Below are 22,218 nucleotides of genomic sequence, written 5' to 3'. Positions count from 1 at the left end.
ATTTCTTCTAAACTAAGGTTGGTATAGGTTGTGTCAAACTGGGAAAGGCTGCCTAGGAATGTGATCATGAGTCTATTTTCCAGGAGAGCCCCTGACCCACCACGGCCTAGCCATGGTGGACCTCTCAGGCTGACCCTCCCTCCCTCCCTCCCTCTCTCTCTCTCTCTCTCTGGTTAAGGAGGGTTTCTCCCTTGGGAATCTGAGGGAAAGCTCCAAGCCCATTACAGCTGTAAGACAGGCAATCTGAGGGAACTCAGATGCCAGTCAGGGGTTTATACCACACTGCCAATGCTACATGGGAGGAGCCCAACTTCAGTGCACCGAGGCTTTTTTTTTTTTCCTCTCCTTAAACTTTCTCTCTCTCCTCTCTCTCTCTCTCTCTCTCTCTCTCTCAAGATCTGACCTGCTTAGTAGGAGGTCCAAAAGCAGGCAGTGGAAAGGAAAGTTTCTCTTCAAGCTATAAAGGTGTTCTGGCCAGGGCGCTCCCCAGTGTCACCCGAAGGCTGAGATGTAACTTCCTGACCTGACCTGAGGCTCCAAAGGCGGCTAAGTTTCGGACCCTCCAGCCATGGCCAAGGCAAAAAATCAGATCTCTCATGCTTCCTTCATGGTTTCCATGGCCCAAGAATGGAGGTCACCCCTTGCTTCCAGTGCCCCAGTACTGCCTTTGGGCAGCATTGACCTGGACAGCAGTGATGACTAATAATCCCTCATGCGTTGAGCCTGGAAACTCTCTTTTCCCCCAACCCTCAGTCTCTCCTTCCTCTTTCCCAAGCAGTTCAGGATGAGTGGCCTCACCCTTTTGATCTAAACAGCAGTGGGCTTCCTTCAGTGAGTTTGGAAAATACACCCATTCGGCTCCCTCCCTGGTCCCACCCCTTCCTCTGTCTCTGTCCTTCCCTCCCTGGGCTTACTGGGACCCTGACCTCCCATGAGGAAAAACTTATAACATGGTACCTTATGACTTTCTTAAGTTATACCCACAACTAGTTTGTCAGGCCTCTCAGTCCAAGGCAACTTTCAATCAGCGGGCAGAAGCAAAAGTGCTTACAAAAAACTGCAGCTGCCACGTTCACATCCCAACTCTGCCCCCACAAGGGGAGGAGGAAAAACAAACAGGCTGCTCCTGCACAGAGATGACGGCACCTGCCATAGTTTTAAAATCCATTTAAAAAGCCCAGCCTTCATCCAAAGCCACCAGCCACACAAGACAGGGACTGCGACCTGCAGCCATTCCTAAAAGGGATGAGAGAAAAATAAATGTACGCAGGCGCGTGTACACAGGAAGGGGGGATGGGCTGCAGGATGGGCCTAACCCAGCCAGTGCACTTTCCTCAATCCTGGTCATGGATGTGGGGAAAGTCACAAGACTGGGACGCCTGGTTTCATTAGTAAGGTCATTCCCAGTCAGGACACTGACAAAAAGGAAACTGACCCAGTTCGTTGTTGTTGTCTTTCTAGATGGGACCTGCCCCTTCCAGTCTTCCAGCCTCAGTACCCAAGTGGTCTCTGCTGGTCTTTCTACTGAAACATTGGAAGGACCTTGACCCTAACCTCAAAAACAGAACCCTCATCTTTCTTTGTACTGTGGCTTGGCCCCAGTATCCCTTAGAAGACCAGGAGAAGTGGCCTTCACAGGGTTCCTTAAATTAAAATACCATACTCCAATTGGACCTTTTCTGTAAAAGGGAAAAAAAGTGGATCAAGGTACCCTACATACAACTTTTCCTTCATCTCTGAGACCACCCAGAATGGCTCCACAATTGCTATTTAGATACTCAAACGCTGGCCATTCTTTGTAAGCCACAGGATAAACATGGAAAGGAGGACCAGAAAAGCCCCTTATCAATGACAAGGGCCACCCCTACTGCTCTACCCTCTGCCCTACCTTCTAAGCCACTGCAATATTCACAACCTCCTAATGGGTGTTTTCCCCTTCAACAGGCAATGGTAGGAAGAGGGTGACTCTATGTCCCCTTCCAGTTATCAGATCTAAGGGAGATTTTTAAAGATCTGGGTAGCTATACTGATGCCCCAGTCCAATACATCCAAGCCTTTGTCTCTGTGATCCAAACCTTAGAATTGGCATGGAAGGTTATTGTGCTTCTATTAGACCAGACTCTTGTCTCATTAGAAAAATAATGGGTTCTGACTCAGGCCACTCAAGTTGGAAATGATTATCATTTACAATGGGCCCCAAACCCAAGGCACCTGGAAATGAGGGAATGAATGTGCCATGCACACGGGGGTACAGGCAGTCCCCTTGGCAGATTCACACTGGAATCAAAATGATGACGAAGATGAATGGCGTTGAGCCACTTCATCCGTCTCATAATAGAAGGACTAAAAAGGGCTAAAGTCAAACTCCTAAACTATTCCCAGATGACTGTAAAAAACAGAGCCTTGAAGAAAACCCCCTTACCTTTCTACAGCATCTCAAAGACACTATCAGAAAGCATACCACACCATTCCCTCTAAAATCAGGAACGAGACAAGGATGCCCACTATCTCCACTCCTATTCAACATAGTACTGAAATTCCTAGCCAGAGCAATTAGGCAAGAAGAAGGAATAAAAGAAATGCAAATAGGTAAAGAAACTGTCAAAATATCCCTATTTGCAGATGACATGATCCTATACCTAAAGACCCAAAAAACTCTACTCAGAAGCTTCTAGACATCATCAATAGCTATAGCAAGGTAGCAGGATATAAAATCAACATAGAAAAATCATTAGCATTTCTATACACTAACAATGAGCAAACGGAAAAAGAATGTATGAAAACAATTCCATTTACAATAGCCTCAAACAAAATCAAATACCTAGGTGTAAACCTAACAAAAGATGTGAAAGACCTCTACAAGGAAAACTATACACTTCTGAAGAAAGAGACCGAGGAAGACTATAGAAAGTGGAGAGATCTCCCATGCTCATGGATTGGTAGAATCAACATAGTAAAAATGTCGATACTCCCAAAAGTAATCTACATGTTTAATGCAATTCCCATCAAAATTCCAATGACATTCATTAAAGACATTGAAAAATCTACCGTTAAATTTATATGGAAACACAACAGGCCACAAATAGCCAAGGCAATAGTCAAAAGAACAATGCAGGAGGTATCACAATACCTGACTTCAAACTATATTACAAAGCAATAACAATAAAAACAGCATGGTACTGGCACAAAAACAGACATGAAGACCAGTGGAACAGAATAGAGGACCCAGATATGAAGCAACACAACTAAAACCAACTCGTCTTTGACAAAGGAGCTAAAAATATACGATGGAGAAAAAGCAGCCTCTTCAACAAAAACTGCTGGGAAAACTGGTTAGCAGTCTGCAAAAAACTGAAACTAGATCCATGTATATCACCCTATACCAAGATTAACTCAAAATAGATCAAGGATCTTAATATCAGACCACAAACTCTAAAGTTGGTACAGGAAAGAGTAGGAAATACTCTGGAATTAATAGGTATAGGTAAGAACTTTCTCAATGGAACCCCAGCAGCTCAGCAACTAAGAGATAGCATAGATAAATGGGACTTCATAAAACTAAAAAGCTTCTGCTCAGCAAAAGAAATGGTCTCTAAACTGAAGAGAACACCCACAGAGTGGGAGAAAATATTTGCCAGCTACACATCAGACAAAGGACTGATAACCAGAATATAGAGGGAACTTAAAAAACTAAATTCTCCCCAAATAAAGAAATGGGCAAGTGAACTAAACAGAACTTTCTCAAAAGAAGAAATTCAAATGGCCAAAAAACACATGAAAAAATGCTCACCATCTCTAGCAATAAAGGAAATGCAAATTAAAACCACACTAAGATTCCACCTCACCCCTGTTAGAATAGCCATCATCAGCAACACCACCAACAACAGGTGTTGGCGAGGATGTGGGGAAAAAGGAACCCTCTTACACTGCTGGTGGGAATGTAGACTAGTACAACCACTCTGGAAAAAAATTTGGAGGCTACTTAAAAAGCTAAACATTGATCTACCATTTGATCCAGCAATACCACTCTTGGGGATATACCCAAAAGACTGTTACTCCAGAGGCACCTGCACATCCATGTTTATTGCGGCACTATTCACAATAACCAAGTTATGGAAACAGCCAAGATGCCCCACCACTGACGAATGGATTAAGAAAATGTGGTATCTATACACAATGGAATTTTATGCAGCCATGAAGAAGAACAAAATGCGATCATTCGCTGGTAAATGGATGGAATTGGAGAACATCATTCTGAGTGAGGTTAGCCTGGCCCAAAAGACCAAAAATCGTATGTTCTCCCTCATATGCAGACATTAGATCAAGGGCAAACACAACAAGGGGATTGGACTTTGAGCACATGATAAAAGCGAGAGCACACAAGGGAGGGGTGAGGATAGGTAAGACACCTAAAAAACTAGATAGCATTTGTTGCCCTCAATGCAGGGAAACTAAAGCAGATACTTTAAAGCAACTGAGGCCAATAGGAGAAGAGGACCAGGAACTAGAGAAAAGGTTAGATCAAGAAGAATTAACCTAGAAGGTAACACACATGCACAGGAAATTAATGTGAGTCAACTCCCTGTATAGCTGCCTTTATCTCAACTAGGAAATATCTTTGTTCCTTCCTATTATTGCTTATAATCTCTCTTCAACAAAATTAGAGATAAGGGCAAAATAGTTTCTGCCGGGTATCGAGGGGATGGTGGGGAGCAGGAGGGGGTGGGGGGGTAAGGGAGGAGGTGGGGGGAAGGGGGAGAAATGAGCCAAACATTGTATGCACTTATGAATAATAAATAAATAAATAAATAAACAATATTAGAAAAAAGAAAGAAAGAAAGAAAGCATACCACAGTAGACCCAGAACTAAAGGTGGGATTCTCCTTAAAGACAAGTTTCTAACACAGTCAGTCCCAGATATTTGTTAAAAAAACTCCAAAAGTCTGTGGCTGAAGGAGAAAAATCATTGGATCAATTAATGCAGCTAGCCATATCTGTATACTATAACTGGGATGGTATTAAAAGGAGGGGAAGAGACTAAAAACCATGACCTCACTGCAACTCTCAGAGAGGGCCCCACCCAACTGGGACCTGCATCCCAAGCTTACTACCATTGTGGACAGGAGGGGCACTTCCACAGAGAATGCACGAAAGGGGGACAGCCCAGGAGACAGCCCCGCTCCCCTCTGAGACCCTGCCCTCTCTGCAAAGGTAACCACTGGAGATCTAAGTGCTCCCATCTCCAGATGGAAGGTGGGGTGCCACCTCCTATAGATTGATAGGTCCCAGGGCCCCCATCCAGGCTCCACTTCTTAGCATGAATGTTGAGGAGCCTCAAGAAGTCATAATGGTAGAGAAGCAAAAGGTCATTTTCCTGCTAGACAGTGAAGTCCATTTCTCTGTCTTACCTTTCTCTCCCAGTCCCTGTTCCAATGACAAGGTTATTGTTCAGGGCATTATCTGGCCAGCCCCTAGAGTGCTATTTTACCTGGCCTCTGACCTGCTCTTGGGGAGACCTCCAGTTCTGTCACTCTTTTCTCACAGTCCCTGAAACGCCAGTGCCACTGGTGGGATGGGATCTACTATCTCAACTAAAGGCTCAAATCCTACCTCCCCCAGGTGACTACTTCTGCTGTCCCCTCCTTCAGGAACTATGGATCCCACAGTGTGGACTGATGGGATAACTATAGGGCGAGCCAAAACAGCACTCCGTATTCAAATAAATCTCAAAAATCCCTCACAGTTTCCACACCAAAAAAATATCCCCTCAAGTCTGAGGGAAGACAAGGCCTCTTACCTATCATAAACTCCTTTAAAACAAGGGCTACTAATTAATTGCTCCAGCCCCTGCAATACTCCTATTCTTGCTGTCCACAAGGGGTCAAACAAATGGAGGTTGGTTCAAGACCTCCGGCTCATTAATGAAGCAGTCATTCCCCTCCACCCAATTGTTCCCAATCCCTCTCTCTATTGACTCAAATACCCTCAAAAGCCCAATATTACTGTGTACTAGATTTAAAGGATGCTTTCTTTTGCATTCCTCTGCATCCTGACAGTCAGCCTCTGTTTGCCTTACACAACCCCACAAACCCTTCACGGCAACTGACTTGGACAGCTTTGTCACAAGGGTTTAGAGACAACCCTCATCTTTTTGGACAGTTCCTAACCAGAGACTTATTAGTTTGGCACTACCCAGAGGCCACCCTTCTTCAATGTATTGATGACCTACTTCTGTGCAGAGCCACAGAGCCCCTCATCTTCAGGGCAACTGAGTCCTTTTAAACTTTCTGGCCTCCTGGGGATACAAAGTCTCTAAAGAAAAGGCTCAATTATGCCTCCCACAGGTCTCCTACCTAAGTGTAGTCTTAAAGGAACAGACTTGCTCCTTGAGTCATGAGCGAATTGACCCAATCCTCCACTTTCCACTGCCCCAGACCATAAAGCAGCTTGGAGCTTTCTTGGGAGTTACAGGATTTTGCAGGATCTGGGTCCCTAAATAGGCAGCCCTTGCCAGACCCTTTTACCAGCTCCTAAAAGATGCTCAGCGAGGCTCTCAATTCCTTTTAGAATAGGACCCTGAAAACATAAAAGCTTTTTAGGCCTTCAACTATCACTCCAAACTTCCCTGGCATTGAGCTTGCCCCACCCAAGACCACTTCCAGCTGGATGTCTATGAAAAAGGTGGGACAGCCCTAGGAGTACTGACCCAGCTCTGAGGGCCAACTCCACAGCCAGAGGGATATCTGAGCAAAGAACTAGACAATGTGTCAAAAGGGTGGCCTGGGTGTCTAAGGGCCCTGGCAGCAACCTGCCCCTTGATCCCAGAGGCCCAAAAATTAATTCTTGGATGGCCCTTAACCATATAGACTCCACATGATCTAGGGGGGCTTCTAGCAGCTAAAGGAGGACTATGGTTATCGGACAACAAGCTACTTACATATCAGACCCATTTGTTAGAATGTCCCGATGTGAGCCTCCGGGTGTGCTCTGCCCTAAATCCAGCATCGCTTCTCCCCACTGAGAGGGAGCCACTCATGCATTCCTGTGAGGAAGTGCTAGCCGAATGTTATTCAGGTAGGCCTGACCTCCTTGACCAGCCACTCCCGGACCCAGACCTCACTCTCTTCACAGACAGAAGTTCATTTGCCCGGGAGGGAATTTGACGAGCAGGGGTGGCTCTGGTGGCTCTCACTGAGCCCCTGCCTCCTTCCACTAGTGCCCAGCTGGCTGAGCTGATGGCTGTCACTAAGGCATTACGACTATCTGAGGGAAAAACTGCCAATATCTATACGGACTCTATAAATGCTTTCCTGGTCCTGCATGCCTGTGCGGCCCCTTGGAAAGAGTGAGGATTGTTAACTACTGAAGGATCCCCTATCAAACATTTCAGGAAAATCTTAAACCTCTTAAAAGCAGCTTTACTTCCAAAACAAATAGCAGTAATTCAGTGCCCTGGACATCAAAGGTCGAGGGTCAGGTTGCTAAGGGAAACCAGAGAGCTGATATGGCAGCAAAGGAGGCCGCTAGGAGACCTTATGTGCAGGCCCCTGTCTTGTGGGAACAATCCCTCCTCCCTTCTGAACGCCCCCTATCGTCACCTGCCTAGAATTCACAGGCCTCAGAGAAAGGTTATTGCTTAGATCATAGAGGATGGTGGATAACTCCTGAGGGCAAATTATTTCTCCCACAGAGTAGCCAACGGAAGGTCCTAAAAACCCTAAATCAGACCTAACACTTGGGGGTCTATAAGACACTCTCTTTGGCAGGGCGATTATTTGAGGGGATAAAACTCAGAGATACTCTCCAGGATATAATTAGAGGATGTGAAATCTGTCAGTGTAACAACCCTCACAACACTATCCTGCCTATCCCTGGAACTCAGAGGCAGGGGACATATCCAGGGGAGGACTGGCAGCCTGACTACACCCACCTACCAGGGGGCCCAGCCTCTAGATTGCTCCTGGTTCTGGTAGATACCTTTACTGGGTGGGTTGAAGCATTTCCCTGCCCCTCTGAAAAGGTCCAAGAAGTAATTAAGGTGCTAATTAGTGAGATCATCTCTAGATTCAGACTCCCTCAGACTCTCCAAAGTGACAATGGGCCGGCTGAAGTCAGGGAGTCTCTAAGACTTTGGGAATCAAATATCATCTCCTCTGTGCCTGGAGACCCCAATCCTCAAGGCAAGGTTGAGCGAGCCAACGGATTACTCAAGAGACACCTGTCTAAGCTGGCTCAGGAAACTCACCTTCCCCGACAAAAATCTATCTATGACTATCTCTAGCCTTAATCCAACTCAGAAACACCCAAATAAAATGGGCCTTACTCCCTTTGAGTCCTTGTATGGGAGACCCTTTCTCCAAAAAGATTTAATTTTAGACCCTGAAGTAACGAACCTGGTCCCTCATATCACACATCTAGCCAGGTTGCAGCAGGTCCTCTCTGAAGTAGGGAGGGAGGAGCCCAAGGCCTCTCCCCAGCTGATAAGGACTAAATCTACCTGGAGATTTAGTCCTTATCAAACTCCCCCATAACTCCCGGGGTCTCTCTGAACCCCCTTGGGAAGGGCCACACCCAGTCTTGTTATCTACCCCACAGGAATGAAGGTTGCTGGGCTGGACTCCTGGATGCACATCTCCCGAGCAAAACGCTGGACACCAGAGCCTGACACGCCCAGCCTGAGCCACACCCTGCTCCACCAGCCCATTCCTGTGAGCCAGTGGAAGACCTCAAGTATCTTTTCAAAAGGAACACCTTGAACACGTAACCTATGCCTTCACTTCCTCCCTTTTTGTGGACTGTTTTTATTCTCATCCACTTTCTTCTAAGTGTCAGCTTGTGGGCATCTTCTCCCCCTGAGTGGGTATGACCCCAACGAGTAACTTTGAGTGGTGGGTATTTTGTCCTGTGTACCCTGCTCTTTGTGCTCTCCTTCCTCTTATAGTCTGTGTCTGTGCCTTGGCTGCGGGTCCCCTCCCTGCCCTCATGATTGCAGTTACTACAACACTGAACCTGGTTGTTCCTACAGCAACCTTTGCTGTTTAAAAGATGGACAACTGTATGGCAAGGCGTTAGGCACAGGCTTTGTTGGCATGTATAGTCCCACCCAATGTCTAGGAAGAGCAGGCCAATGGATCTGTTAGCCACAGGAGGGAACAAAAAATAAAAAAACAAAAGAGACTATAAAAACAAAAGTCGAAATTCTTACTGATACGTCACAGGAGGTCCACGTAGACTATGTGCAGCAGAGACTTCCCCTCCCCACTCCCCCTCCCAGAAAAAAATGACAACTCCCACAGCCTCAGCCACCATGGATGTAAATCCCCAGCTATTCAGTTTACTCAACTCTGCCCATCATTTTTTAAACTCTACAGACCCCACTTTGGCTGAGGATTGCTGGCTTTGTCTCTCTCCAAGCCTTCCACAGGTATTGGCAACCCCCATGGACTCACTTGAGGTCTCACCAGGTAATAAATTAAACCCTCCCTTAACAATATAGAACTAACCCATCCTGCTCCCCAGTGCCTCCAAAGTTCACAGGGGTCAATTCCACTGGGGGAAATTTCCAAAAACTTTTGCATCAATATCACACAGTCAACAAATAATGCTCAGTGTTTATTTTCTCCTGGAACTTACTTTGTCTGTGGAGCTGCAGCCTACACTTGCCTACCTCCTGGCTGGAAGGGAACCTGTACTAAGGCTCTCCTAACCCCACAACTGATATTGTCCCTGGTAACCAATCCCTTTCTATTCCTCTGGAGGCCTACACTCGGTCAAAGAGAGCTATCAAAATCATTCCCCTAATCACGGCTGGAGTAGGTACTGGCATTGGGGGCATTTCTTCATCAATTTATACCTATCAAAAGCTGTCAGCAGAATTTAATGATGAGATAGAACAGGTCACTCAATTTGTAGAGGCTTTACAAGACCAGGTAGATTCACTCGCATCAGTAGTGCTCCAAAATAGGCGTGCACTTGACCCATTAACTGCTGAAAAGGGTGGAACGTGCCTTTTCCTAAACGAGGAATGTTGCTTTTATGCTAACAAATCTGGGGTGGGCAGAGACATGGTCCAATAGTTAAAAGAACATGTTACAAAAAGGAGACAAGAACTAGCCAATTCCACTAGCCATAAGTGGTCCTTCTGGGACCACTTATGGGGCTGGGCTCCTTGGGCACTACCTCTGGCTGGCGCACTTTTTATGCTCCTTCTAATACTCCTATTTGGCCCATGTATAATAAACGCTCTCTCCAGATTCATATCCCAACAGGTCCAGCGGCTCAAACTCCAGCTTTTAGTCAAGGAGTACTCACCTCTGCCTATGCATGAGCCCTCCACCCCGTTCTATCGGGGGCCCCTAGAGACTACACGAATCAACCCCTGAGACAAGTCCCCTCTCCTCTAACCTCCCCCCACCATCCCCATCACCCCATTGTCAGCACGAAGAAGCTAGATGATCATCGCCCCTCTCCCCAACAGCAGTTGGGTGCTTGTCTCAGAGGGGGGACTTGTTGGGTCTAAAGACCTAAAGGGCAGATGAGCGAGTATCCCATCCCCCATGGAGAGCACCATGAGCCCTGCACCTGAGGAGTTGTAAACCTGCATTCCTGTACCCTGAGGAAGAGATACAGGGTCCCACAAATCTGCCAGGAAGAGATACAGGGTCTCACAAATCTGCCACAGGACTGACAAACAAAATGCTCTCAAGGTTGCTCCCCCCGCCCCAGTAAGGGGCAAACATACCACCTCATCTAAGAGAGCCCCCATGCAAATACATGGCCAATAGAAAGAAAAAAAACCCACCTAACTGATACCCAAACCCAGAGTTAAAGCGTCCTTAAAAAGCCCCAGCCTTCACCTGTGCAGCGAGCTACCGGCTTCCAGGCTCCAGTACACTTCTCTAACTGCAGCCTTCCTTTCTCTCTAATAAATCCTACTTTTTATATACACTGGCTTTGGCTCATCGTTCAGCTGCCTCACGCGCCAGTTCTCTGGCCTGTGAAGGCCAGGACCTTTGACACCGGCCTGCAACACTTCCATACTGGCACCTAACAATACTATATCCATGCATTGAAATGGGACACTGAACCCCATTAATGGTTACAATTAACATGTGATTAATCAAAAATAAAACAAAAATAATTGCGCTGAACCTTTTCTTCATTTAGGAAGCCAAGCCATCCAATTTGAAGAAAATACAATTATTAGTTGAAAATGAAGATGACTTCCTCCTCCTGCCATTGCTTCCCCGTACTCTCATTGCCACTGCCTTCCTTTGCCTGTGACCTTGAAAAGAAAACTCCCCATGTGGTGTTACACAGAACAGCAGTCACCTGCCACTTGATTTTATAATGGTCACATTTTTCCAGCAAAAGTGAGAAAACCCTGACTAGCTAGCATGGGGGGAGCTTCCAGAACCACGGGACAAACTGACTGAAAGGGGAGTAACTATTAGAATTAGAATATGTACAACATGGTCCTTGTGGTCAGGAAAACTCTCTTTCAAACTTCAATTTTGTGAAGTTTTTTCTGACCTGATTAAAGGAAATTCTCCAATCCTGAATGACTGAGGGACATTTAATGCAATCCCTCAAAAAAGATGTCCCCACCCACATCCCCTTAGCCTTTAAGTTTTTAATGTTCTGGAGCCCACCTTCCACCCACTAATCCTTCCCTGAGGTTTTTTTCTTTTTGGGGGGAGGGGCGGGGGGACCAGCGCTTGCTCTACCCACAAGCAGGATAGGTCAAAAGCCAGGGGGAATTAATGTCTCCTGGAGCAGTCCTCAAGCCGTGCCTGACAGGAGGTGGAGTATAAACAATCAGTGACATTAGGATTGATGTTCAACGTCAGCCACCAGAGTTCCTCAGCAGGACAGGACGGGGCTGCTTCTCCCCACCCTGGAGATCCGATGGATAAGGCAAGCTTTTTAGCTCACCATCCGTCTTCAATTGCTTCCTTGCTGCTGTTTGCCGGCATCTCTTCTCAGTAAACTAGTCACAGACTTGCCTTCTGCAAAGAAAGCCTTCAATCTGAAGAGCTAAGACTCCAGAGTCATGCTGAAGAAGATTTTTCTCAAAACCATGGAGTGAAACAAAGAAAGGGAAAGAATCCCCTAGCTCAAGGTCACACTCACCTTAGGTCCCCTCACACCTGGGCTCCCCTTCTCACCTCGAAGTCCAGGAAGACCCTGGGGGCCTCTTTCTCCCTGTGAGTAGAAAAACACAGGAAGGCACTCAAGCAACTGTATCTATCCTCACCCAAGCAATCAACCCAGTGATAACAACCATCCATGTGACTGCAAGGTGACATGGCCCTTACAGTTTTACATCTTCAAAGACCTAATCAGATTACTTCCAAGGTATCACATTTTAGTTCATCGACTGGTCATAATGAGGACACAAATCACAGAAACTCAAACCATATTTTTCATCAGGTCACTTAAGCCACTTGGGCAAAACAGAATTTAAATGAAACAGGGGCACCTGAACACTTTTGAGACAGCTGACGCTGGATGGAGGTTCTCTGAAACCATTATTTAATTGCTTCTCTTCTAAGTGAAACCCTTCTGTACCTAAGGTATGGCTCATTTGTCATCTCTCTCCTGTCACTGTCCTTGTAGTATTTGGGGGATGAACTTAGCATGTATCAGGGTGAGGATTTCTTTTTTTTTTTTACATATTTGAATTTCCTGCTATATTGTGAGTTTCACAGAGACAAGGAAGTCTTCCTTCCACCATCTCAGCAGAGCCACTGGACGTCTGGGAGGAGATGCCACCTTGGCGGTGATTACATGAAAGCCTTCTCAGCAGCCCAAGGAGGCATGTAAGTTACTTTGTAATGCTCTGTAATAATAATGGGCTTAGATTCTCCTCAAGTTTCTCTGTTACAACACTTATGGTGGTGCTTAGTAACAGTAACCAGTTACCTGCAATATAAACCATGATGGACAGCTACTTTTACACCTGTCAGGCTAGACAGAGACCACGTTTTCAGGAAGAGAAAACTCAGACTCCAAAAACAAAATGCAGCTGGCCATGGAGACACATGCCTGTCACTACCAGAGACCAGGATGGGAAGTTGGAGGTGCCACTCAAGTAGGAGAGCACTTAAAAGCACAAGGCCCTGAGTTCAATCCCCAGTACAAGAAGAAAAAGACCAGAATTCATCATTAAAACCTTCTAGAGACTGTATCTGTTAAGTCTGCCTGCCTTCCATTGATTATAACAAAAAGTTATTTAATACAGATGTTTCAAACCACTTTAAATGCCACAGATAAGAGAAACTTTTGGGACTTAAGTATTGCTAATATTTGACCCATTTTGTCAGATTCTACCAAAGAAAAGCAATAAGATTCAGAACATATGTATTCACCTTCTTTGCCAGGATGACCAAGTAAACCGTTAAAACCCTTTTCTCCCTAAAAAGGGAGAAACTGAAATAAATAACTTGGGGAATAAATTCTTCACTTCTCAAATCTATGTGAAATTTAAAAATAGTTACTAACAGATCCCCTTGCCTCATGAAGTCAATCTTTTACTGAGATATATAGAGACCAAAAGAAATATGTAGAAACAAATATTCTTGGTCTGTGTTACAGGGAAAACACAAATTTCTACTTGCTTTAATAGTTGGTACAACCGACTATTGTTATTTTTCCAATACTTTTTAAAGCCATTCTAGTATAAAAATTCAAAATGACTAGTTTCTAGATGAAGGATTAAGGAAGCCTGGCACAGTGACTCAAGCCTGTAATCCCAGCTACACAAGAGACAGAAACAGGAGGATTATACTTATACTGATGCCAGCCCTGGGCAAAAATGTAAGACCCTATCTGAAAAATAACTAAAACAAAAAAATGGCTGAAGGCATGGCTCAAGTGGTAGAGTGCCTGCCTAGCAAGCACAAGGCCCTGAGTTCAAACCCCAGTACTGCCACACAAAAAAAAAAGCCTGTCATTCCTAAATAAGTCTTTAACCTTATTTTAGAAAACATCAGTAAACAAAGGAGTTATCACTCATATTATTCATGAGAAGTGGTTATTTCAATAACTCAGCAGCTGTTTGGTCTCTTTTACTTCTAAACAAACTCACCACATCCTCCTAAAGAAGACTGGCTTGCTATTTTATGAGCAAATTTGTTTATTTAGTCTAAAATTAGTCAGTAAAGTCAGCCATATTTCATTTGTGAAAGGCAATACAACCAGCCACTGAATTCTTTTTTTTTTTCTTGGTGACACTGGGGTTTGAACTCAGGCCCCACTTGCTAAGCAGGCACTCTGCCACTTGAGCCATGCCTCTCAGCCCCTATCCACTGAGTTCTAACAGAGCAGAGAAGTAAAAAATTTCCAACACTTCCATCTTTGGCCTTTAAGGCCCACTCACTGAATTGCAAAAACACATCAAGGGGCTCCCAAACCTGATTTTCAGATTCTCCAATCTGAGAATGAAAAATTTAATAAGGCATAATTTCAATCTATTTTTCAAGAAGTAATTATACACCTGCTGGAGCCCTGCCTAGTATGCACAAGACCCTAAATTTAATCCCCAGCACTGTTTTAAATTAACAAGACTGGTTTGCAAAGCCATTAAGAACTAATTCCAAAGTAACATGGGAAAAGAAGATGCAAAGCCCATGGGTCTGATTCAACCTCACATGTAGAATTGTGACTTTGTCCCCATCACAAAGCTGTAGTCCCTGTAAGAATGAGACCTGGCCAGTCCTGGATCCTCGATGATACTTGAAAGTGTTGAGTAGTAATTTTCCTGTCAGTTAACTCAGTTAACAGAGATGAAAATTAGCTGCTACATGAAACCAGTGACTGTGTCTTTTCAAGTTTAATGCTGCAGAAAAGAATGTTGGAGAGGAGCTGGTGGAGTGGCTCGAGTGGTAGAGCTCCTGCCCAGCAAACATGAGGTTCTGAGTTCAAATCCCAGCACCACAAAAAAGAAAGTTAGACAGCGGGCAAACAGGCATTTAGTACCGCAAAGAAAAAAAGTTGGACAAGCTAGGTAAGTGGAAACTTCTGTGCAGTGGTAGAGTTTGTGACATTGTTTGTAGCATTATGGTGGGAAGAACGACCTGGAGTCAGGTAGACATCGAGGTTTAAGTCTAAATGCAGTTTGGGGAAAGGGATGTCCCCTCTTTGAACCTCAAATTCACATGTGTAAAATAACAACTACCTCAAAGATTTGTTAAGAGGGTAAGTTAGAAAAAGTTCATTGAATATATAACATGGGGCCTGGTGCATAGTGGGTACTGAAGTTTGGTCCCCCACCCCCTCATCCCAGGATTCCCACGGTTGCCTTGATACCCATCTTCCCCAAAACACTTGGCATATATATCACAGCACGTCCTTTCTACGATTGCATCCTGAAAAACAGCATCTGGTCACGTGATTCTTCCATCTGTCCTAGCCTGAACCACATTCCACACTAACAGACAAATTCCCTCCATGTGTCTAAAGTAACAGTGGTTGTTAGGACCCAGCAAAGGCTAGTGGTGGGAAAGAGGGCTTACAAGTTGCTTCAGTAAGACAGCTGGGAGGGAAGGCAGGGTGGTGCTCAGAGTTGCCTGTATGCCAAATTCCAGTTCCTGCAGCTCTTCCACATTAGGCACACTTTCCAGGCCAATGGCCAGGAGTCCAGAGACTCCTTCAAGACTTGCGTGTCTTCTGAATGCTCTGTCTTTGTTTTCGGCCCCAGATGGTCAGCCATCATGCCACCATTCCCAAATCATGCATGCATCTTGTCACAAACTCAGTTTTTCTTAAGATCAAAACTAGTTCATGGGATGGGGGAGGGGGGCAGGGGGAGAAATGACCCAAACAATGTATGCACTTGTAAATAAAAGAATAAAAAAAATTATCACTCATAAAATGAGTAATATAAAATTCAGGGTTAAATAAACTTGGGCAAATTTAAAAAAAAAAAAAAACCCTAGTTCATGGGCCAGGCATGGTGGCACATGCCTGTAATCCCAGATTCAGGAGGCTGAAGCAGGAGGATCTTGAGTTCTAGGCCAGCCTAAGCTACATAGCAAGACCCTGTCTCTAGAGACGTATACATAAGGACAAGCATGATCACTACAACCCAGACATAGAACATGTTTGTAACAGTGGAACTCCTCTGTGGAACTCAGGGAAAGAGAGAAAGGAAAAGGGAGAGATAGAGCATCAGGAATATTGCATACCATAGGATGTGAAGGTAGAGGACATGAGGATGTGTCCTGAAAGCTGTTGAAACATGGAGGTGGGAGGTAAAGGGGTAAGGGGGGGTGTTCAAGGGGATTGCATAGACCAAAGTACAGCACACCCGCAGTGGGCATGCATTGAGACACCCTCTGAACGTCAACTTAGATATTAATGGTGAAATGAGGACTGTAAAACAGGGGCAGTGTGTGTAGGTGGGGTGCTGGTGGGAGGGGGGAGGGTGAAGGAAGGAGATTGGGGTGATGGTGTGTGGTCGATGGACTTCATATACCTATGTGAAATGGAACTAGAAAACCTCTTGCAATTGCTTCAAGTGGCGGGGGGGGGAGAGACAATGGGGGCAATGTAAATAATGTACAAGATAAGTCTAATCAGAATTGTCACTACAGATCCCCCGAGTATAATGAATATATCCTAATAAAAATTTATAATAATAATAACAAATAAATAAAAACAAAAATAAAATAGAACTGGTTCCCAGCATGCCTTCCTGAAGAACAGCTCTGATACTTATCAGTTCCACCAACTGCAAGGTAAGAGATGAAGTAGGACCACAAATAACTCTCACAGCTCTCCTGTACCTCCCTCTTCATAATCTCACAGATGGGTCTCACCCTTATTGTATTAAGTTACATCCTTCTAAACCTGCCCCTAAAGCTGATTTACAGTTTACTCTTAGAAACTGTGGCACAGAATGCACAAGGCCCTGGGTCCAATCTTGGAAGGAAGGAAGGGAGGAAGGGAGGGAGGAAGGAAACAGGGAGGGAGGGAGGGAGGAGGAAATCGTGGCAATCACTGTGGTTGTTCATGAATATTCTGGCTCCCTCAAGGGTGTATAACAGGATTGCACCAGAGCATCACGCTTGCTAGGCAGGCACTTTACCACTTGAGCCACTCCACCAGCCCTACAATATTTTAAGTTAGAAGTGGCCATGTGACTTGCTCTGGCCAATGAAATGAGAGCAGAAGTGACCTATGTCATTCCAGGGAGAAATTTTAGGGACGCATGGAATTTGCCCCATCTCCTTTCCCCTGCCATGGTAATTACAAAGTGAGCAGTGAGCAGAGCGCATAGGATGAAGACACTGCGACCACCGAAGCCCCTGGGATCTAAGATTGTTTATGATTTTTGCGCAACCAAGCCTACCATGTAGTGCAGGCGGTCAGAGACATCAAATTTATCCACAGAAAGGGAACACACAGACAGGATGCCTGGGGAATTTGGCTAGAACTCACTATGTTTGTTGAGCGTCAGAACAAATATTACTGATAATATTTTGGACGGTAAATTCTCAGCTCACACACACACCAGCACTGTGTTACTGCCAACAAGCTGCTGACACCTCATAATTAAAATGTGTGTGCATGTTCCTAATCAGTCCTTAAAAATGCAATTGCTGATCATGCAAGCAAAGTTTACAGCCTCTTGCTACATAGTCCCAGATCTCTTCCAGAAAAATTGCAACATTTTAAATATCCAGGAGAACCTTCAAGGTCAGTTCAGCTGGGAGCAAGTTGTCATAAAAAATATTCTAGCACATCATTGTGCACTTCTTTTTTGGCAGATTTGAACTCAGGGCCTCACACTTGCTAGGCAGGCATTCTTACCACTTGAGTCACTCCATCAGCCCTCCAGCACATATTAACCTACAGAAGATACCCCCAGTGGAAGGTATCAAGCATACTCTTCCCAGGGAGTGCTGCATGCTGGTCCTGAGACTGCTTTAGAGCTTTTATATGACACAAACTGGGAACATCCATCCCCTCTCCCTTTCTACCCCCCATGCATGAACAAATTATACTGTACAAGGACATTCAGCCTAGGTAGATCATGTGCTCTGAAATTCTGGTAGCACAATCCCACTCCAGGAGACCCACACAGAGCTCCATCTGCTCTCTGCATTTGGGCTTTTTTTTTTTTTTTGCTAGTACTGGGATTTGAACTCAAGGCTTTGTGCTTGCTAGGCAGGTGCTCTACTGCTTGAGCTATGCCTCCCAGTACTTTTTGTTATTTTTTGAATAGGGTCTCACTTTTATGCTTGGGTATCCTGGACTGTGACCCATCTATTTATAATTCCCTCGTAGCTGAGATGATAGCTGTGTACCACCAGACCCAGCTTTTTATGTTTGAGATGGGTTCTCCCCAACGTTTTTGTCCCGACTGGCCTCGACTCTGCCTCCTGAGTAGCCAGGATTAGATATGAGCCACTACTCCCACCTATATTAGGCATCGTTCTAATTTTCCAAATGTGCTATGTAGATTAGCGTGGGAGCCCTCAGAGATGTAAAATGAGGAAGACGTAGGAAGCCATCAGAAGGGAACAGCCCAGCAAAGAGCAAGACCAGTTTTAGGCTGACTCCGAAGCTTAGGTAAAAGACACAGACGAATCTCTAAGGAGCTTCAAACAGCAAACAGCACCACAGAAGAAGTAGCAGTTATACCTTCAACTCTCCCCATCTTCACCCTCAAATGCAGATGCCAGGCTGGTACTTGGCCAGCTCTGTCTCAGTCAGAGAGAGTGACATCGGGGATGCTAAAAGAGGGAGGGTTTGGGATCCCCAAACACCCCCTAACTTATACAGAGAGGGAGACTGGGCATTGGCCTCTCAGACCAGAGTGAGGGCCACCCACCTGGGCCAGCACACAGGAGGCTTCCTGGAGTCCAAGGCCAGCTGAGGCTCAGTGCTGTGGGAGGATCCAGGCCCAGGGCAGCGCCACACTTACCTCTGCTGCAGAGAAGCTCTGAGGATTTCTTCAGCTTCTCTATGTCATCATCCAGTCCATCTGTAAACACTAAAAGTGTTGGCAATAATGGCGCCAATACGTTTCAGTTCTTACAGCACCCTTAAGCTTCTGTTTCCCAGGGTCACGTCCTGCCTCAAGTCTAGCTTGAATTCCCCTTCTGCCCCAACCTCCAATCAGCATGAACCATAAGATCCTAACCAATCAGATCATGCCGAGTCTCACTGAGGGGTATTTAAGCACCTGCCCTTCTCTCTCTCTCTCTCTCTCTCTCTCTCTCTCTCTCTCTCTCTCTCTCTCTCTCTCCCTCCTCTCTCTCTCTCTCTCTCTCTCTCTCTCTCTCTCTCTCTCTCTCTCTCTCTCTCGGTTCTCTCCCTCTCCCACCCGGCAATAAAGAATCTCTTGGCCAGATCACTCCTCTCTGCATGGTCACTTTTGGGGCCTACATTTTCCAACATTTTGGTGCCATGACTCAGATGGGGGCTCCCCACTAATCCTGGTGGGACCCCAATTTTGACTCACCCCATAACCACCCTGAGGATGTGACTGGCCAGGACTCATCCTCCTGATCACCCTCGCTCTCATCCAACACCGGACATCCTTTTGGTGAGTCCACATACCCTTATTGGGCTCCCTTTTCAGTCTCTTCCTTCGGTGTCTCTGGGGTTTCAGCATTCTCCCTTTCTGATCATCTCTGGGGCTCAGACGGTAGAGGAAAGACCTCTTTCTCAATCAGCCTCAGCTTGGGTCTATTTCTGTCATTTCGGTCTCAGAGACCGCCCTCCGAAAATCCCGGCGCTGGGTGACCCACAGCCCCCTCGGCCTTTTGGCCCTACAAGCCACTAGAACGCAGTGACAACTGCTTCTCGTGCACCTTGTACCGTTCTCAGATATTTGAACTGTGTGGGGATGCCCCACGATTCATAATATCCTCCCTACCCCTTTTCAGGACCAGGTCCCAACATGGGGGCCTCCTCCTCTTTGCTGTCTGACTCCCTACTGAGATGCCTCCTCAACAATTTAGACACCTTGGGTTTGACCCCAGATATAAAACCAAAAATATGATCTGCTTTTGCACTCAAATCTGGCCCACTTACCCTTTAGACAATCAAAGTCACTGGCCCCTTTTTGGGTCTTTAGATCCTAACCTTTTATGGGACATATAACTACTGTGAGCTATCAGGACAATGGGGAGAGATTCCATTATGTCCAAGCCTTTTCATACCTCTGTCTAAATCCGGTTCTCTACACCACTTGCAAACCTAAACATGTACTTCAAACCCTCCCTCTGTCCTTTCTGTTCCCCTGCACAGATTCTATTAGCCTGTAAACCAGTTTCTAAATCAGCCAATTCCTCTCCCAAACCTCCTCCTTCCCCATGTAAACAGACTTCTTGCACTGCTTACCATAACCTATCTCATCCTATCTTCCTGAAAAACTTTCCCCGTCAGTTAAGCAAGCCACTCCTTGCCAACTCTGGCCTCAAGGCGGTTCCAGCTCTGGGAGCTCATGCTCCCTTCCTGTGGGCTGAGACCAAGCCCCGGATTTATTCGGTGACTGGAGAGTGGAGGTTTTGTTTTGCTGAAAGCCTGCCAGTACCAATCAATGGGAGCAACCTACAGACCCAGGTAATGGCTAATCCCTTAAGCATGTGTCATGCCTCCAGGCTCTGCCTTCCCCTCCCTTACCTAAGATGTCAGCTCACCTTTTCTGCTTCCTCCATGGTCTCACCGCATGTCCTTTGTCTCTGGCTGCCTTCCCCTCCCTGGGCTTACTGGGACCCTGCCTCCCATGAAAAACTTGTAGCATGATACCTTATGACTTAAGTTATTCCAACTAGTTTGCCAATCCTCTTAGTCTAAAGTAACCTTAAATCAGCTGCTTTACAAAAGCGCTTACAAAAAACTGCGGCTGCCACACTTACGCTCTAACTCTGCCCCCACAAGGGGAGGAGGGAAAGCAAACAGGGGCCTTCGTGCACAGGATGCCAGCTTTTGGACACAGCAAAAACGCCTGCCATAGCTAAGAAAATCCATAGAGAGGACCCAGTACATCCTGGGTCACCAGCCACACATGGCGATGACTGCGGCCTGCCACCACTTCCCCTAGAATAAACGTGCGCAGAGTACACAGGAAGGGGGCAGGCATGGCAGGCTGCAGGATCAGGCCTAGGCAGTCAGGGTCATTTGTCCCAGCTGGGTGTGGAGGGAGTGGCGCCTTGCACAAGTCCTGCTCCTAGCCCCACCTCACACCTCAGGGCATCAGACCCTTGTAAGCCAATTGTTAGCTCAAGGTTATAGTTCCAGAAATAACAAAATACACATTACTGTGGTCTCTAAACTTCTCATTTAGAATTTTCTATACCTTTGGCCTCAATATAAATTTTTCCCTCCAAATATTAACACTAGTTGTCCCATATGGTACTGTTATTGGCCTGAGAGGCCCTCTGAATGCCCTTCTCTAACTTTACAAATGATTTCTTTGTTAAAAAGGTAGCATTTATTAAAGAGGCTGCCTGCTGTTAGCTAAAAGACAGGATCCTAACGGTTTGTTCTTTCTAGATGGGATCTGCACCTTCCAGTCTTCTGGCTTGTAGATATTAAAAGCTTTGTACTGAGGCTGGCCTCAGTATGCCTTGGGTGACCAAGAGAAGTGGCCTTCACAGGGTTCCTTAAATTACAATACCATACTCCAATTAGACCTTTTCTATAAAAGTAAAAAAGTAAACTGAGGTCCCCTATACAAATTTCTACCTTCTAAGCCACTCCAATACTCAGATCCTCTTAACGAGTGCTTCCCTCTTCAACAGGCAATGGTAGGAAGAGGGCAAATCTATGTCCTGTCCAGTTATCAGATCTAAGGGAAATTTAAAAACATCTAAACAGCTGTACTGATGCCCAGACAAATACATTCAAGCCTTTATCTCTGTGATCCAAACCTTTCAACTGACATGAAGGATATTATGCTTCTACTAGACCAGACTCTTGTCTCATTAGAGAAGCAATGGGTTCTGGCCCAGGCCACTCAGGTTGGAAATGATTATATGGCTCAAGCAGTAGAGTGCCACTTTACAAGCATAAAGTCCTGAGTTCAAGCCCAGTACAGCCAAAGTAAAAAAAATAATAATAATATTTGGGGCTGAGGAAGTAGCTCAATGGGAGAATATCTGCCCAGCATGTGCAAAGCCCTGGGTTCAATTCCCCAGCATTACTAAAAAAAATAAAAAATGGTAAAGAAGATAAGTGGCATTAATGTCACTTCAGCCATCT

The 22,218-nt window shown here is 45.6% G+C and overlaps 1 pseudogene; it reads right to left on the bottom strand.

Moving 5' to 3' along the window:
* LOC109675607 (collagen alpha-4(VI) chain-like) overlaps positions 1-22,218 on the bottom strand; it is a 152,382-nt pseudogene that overhangs the window by 97,245 nt on the left and 32,919 nt on the right.

The sequence above is a fragment of the Castor canadensis genome, chromosome 17 (genome assembly GCF_047511655.1).
Source record: "Castor canadensis chromosome 17, mCasCan1.hap1v2, whole genome shotgun sequence".
NCBI classification, from domain to species: Eukaryota; Metazoa; Chordata; class Mammalia; order Rodentia; family Castoridae; genus Castor; species Castor canadensis.
Note: the sequence above shows the minus strand (reverse complement) of the source record. Positions and strands in the feature narration are given on the sequence as shown.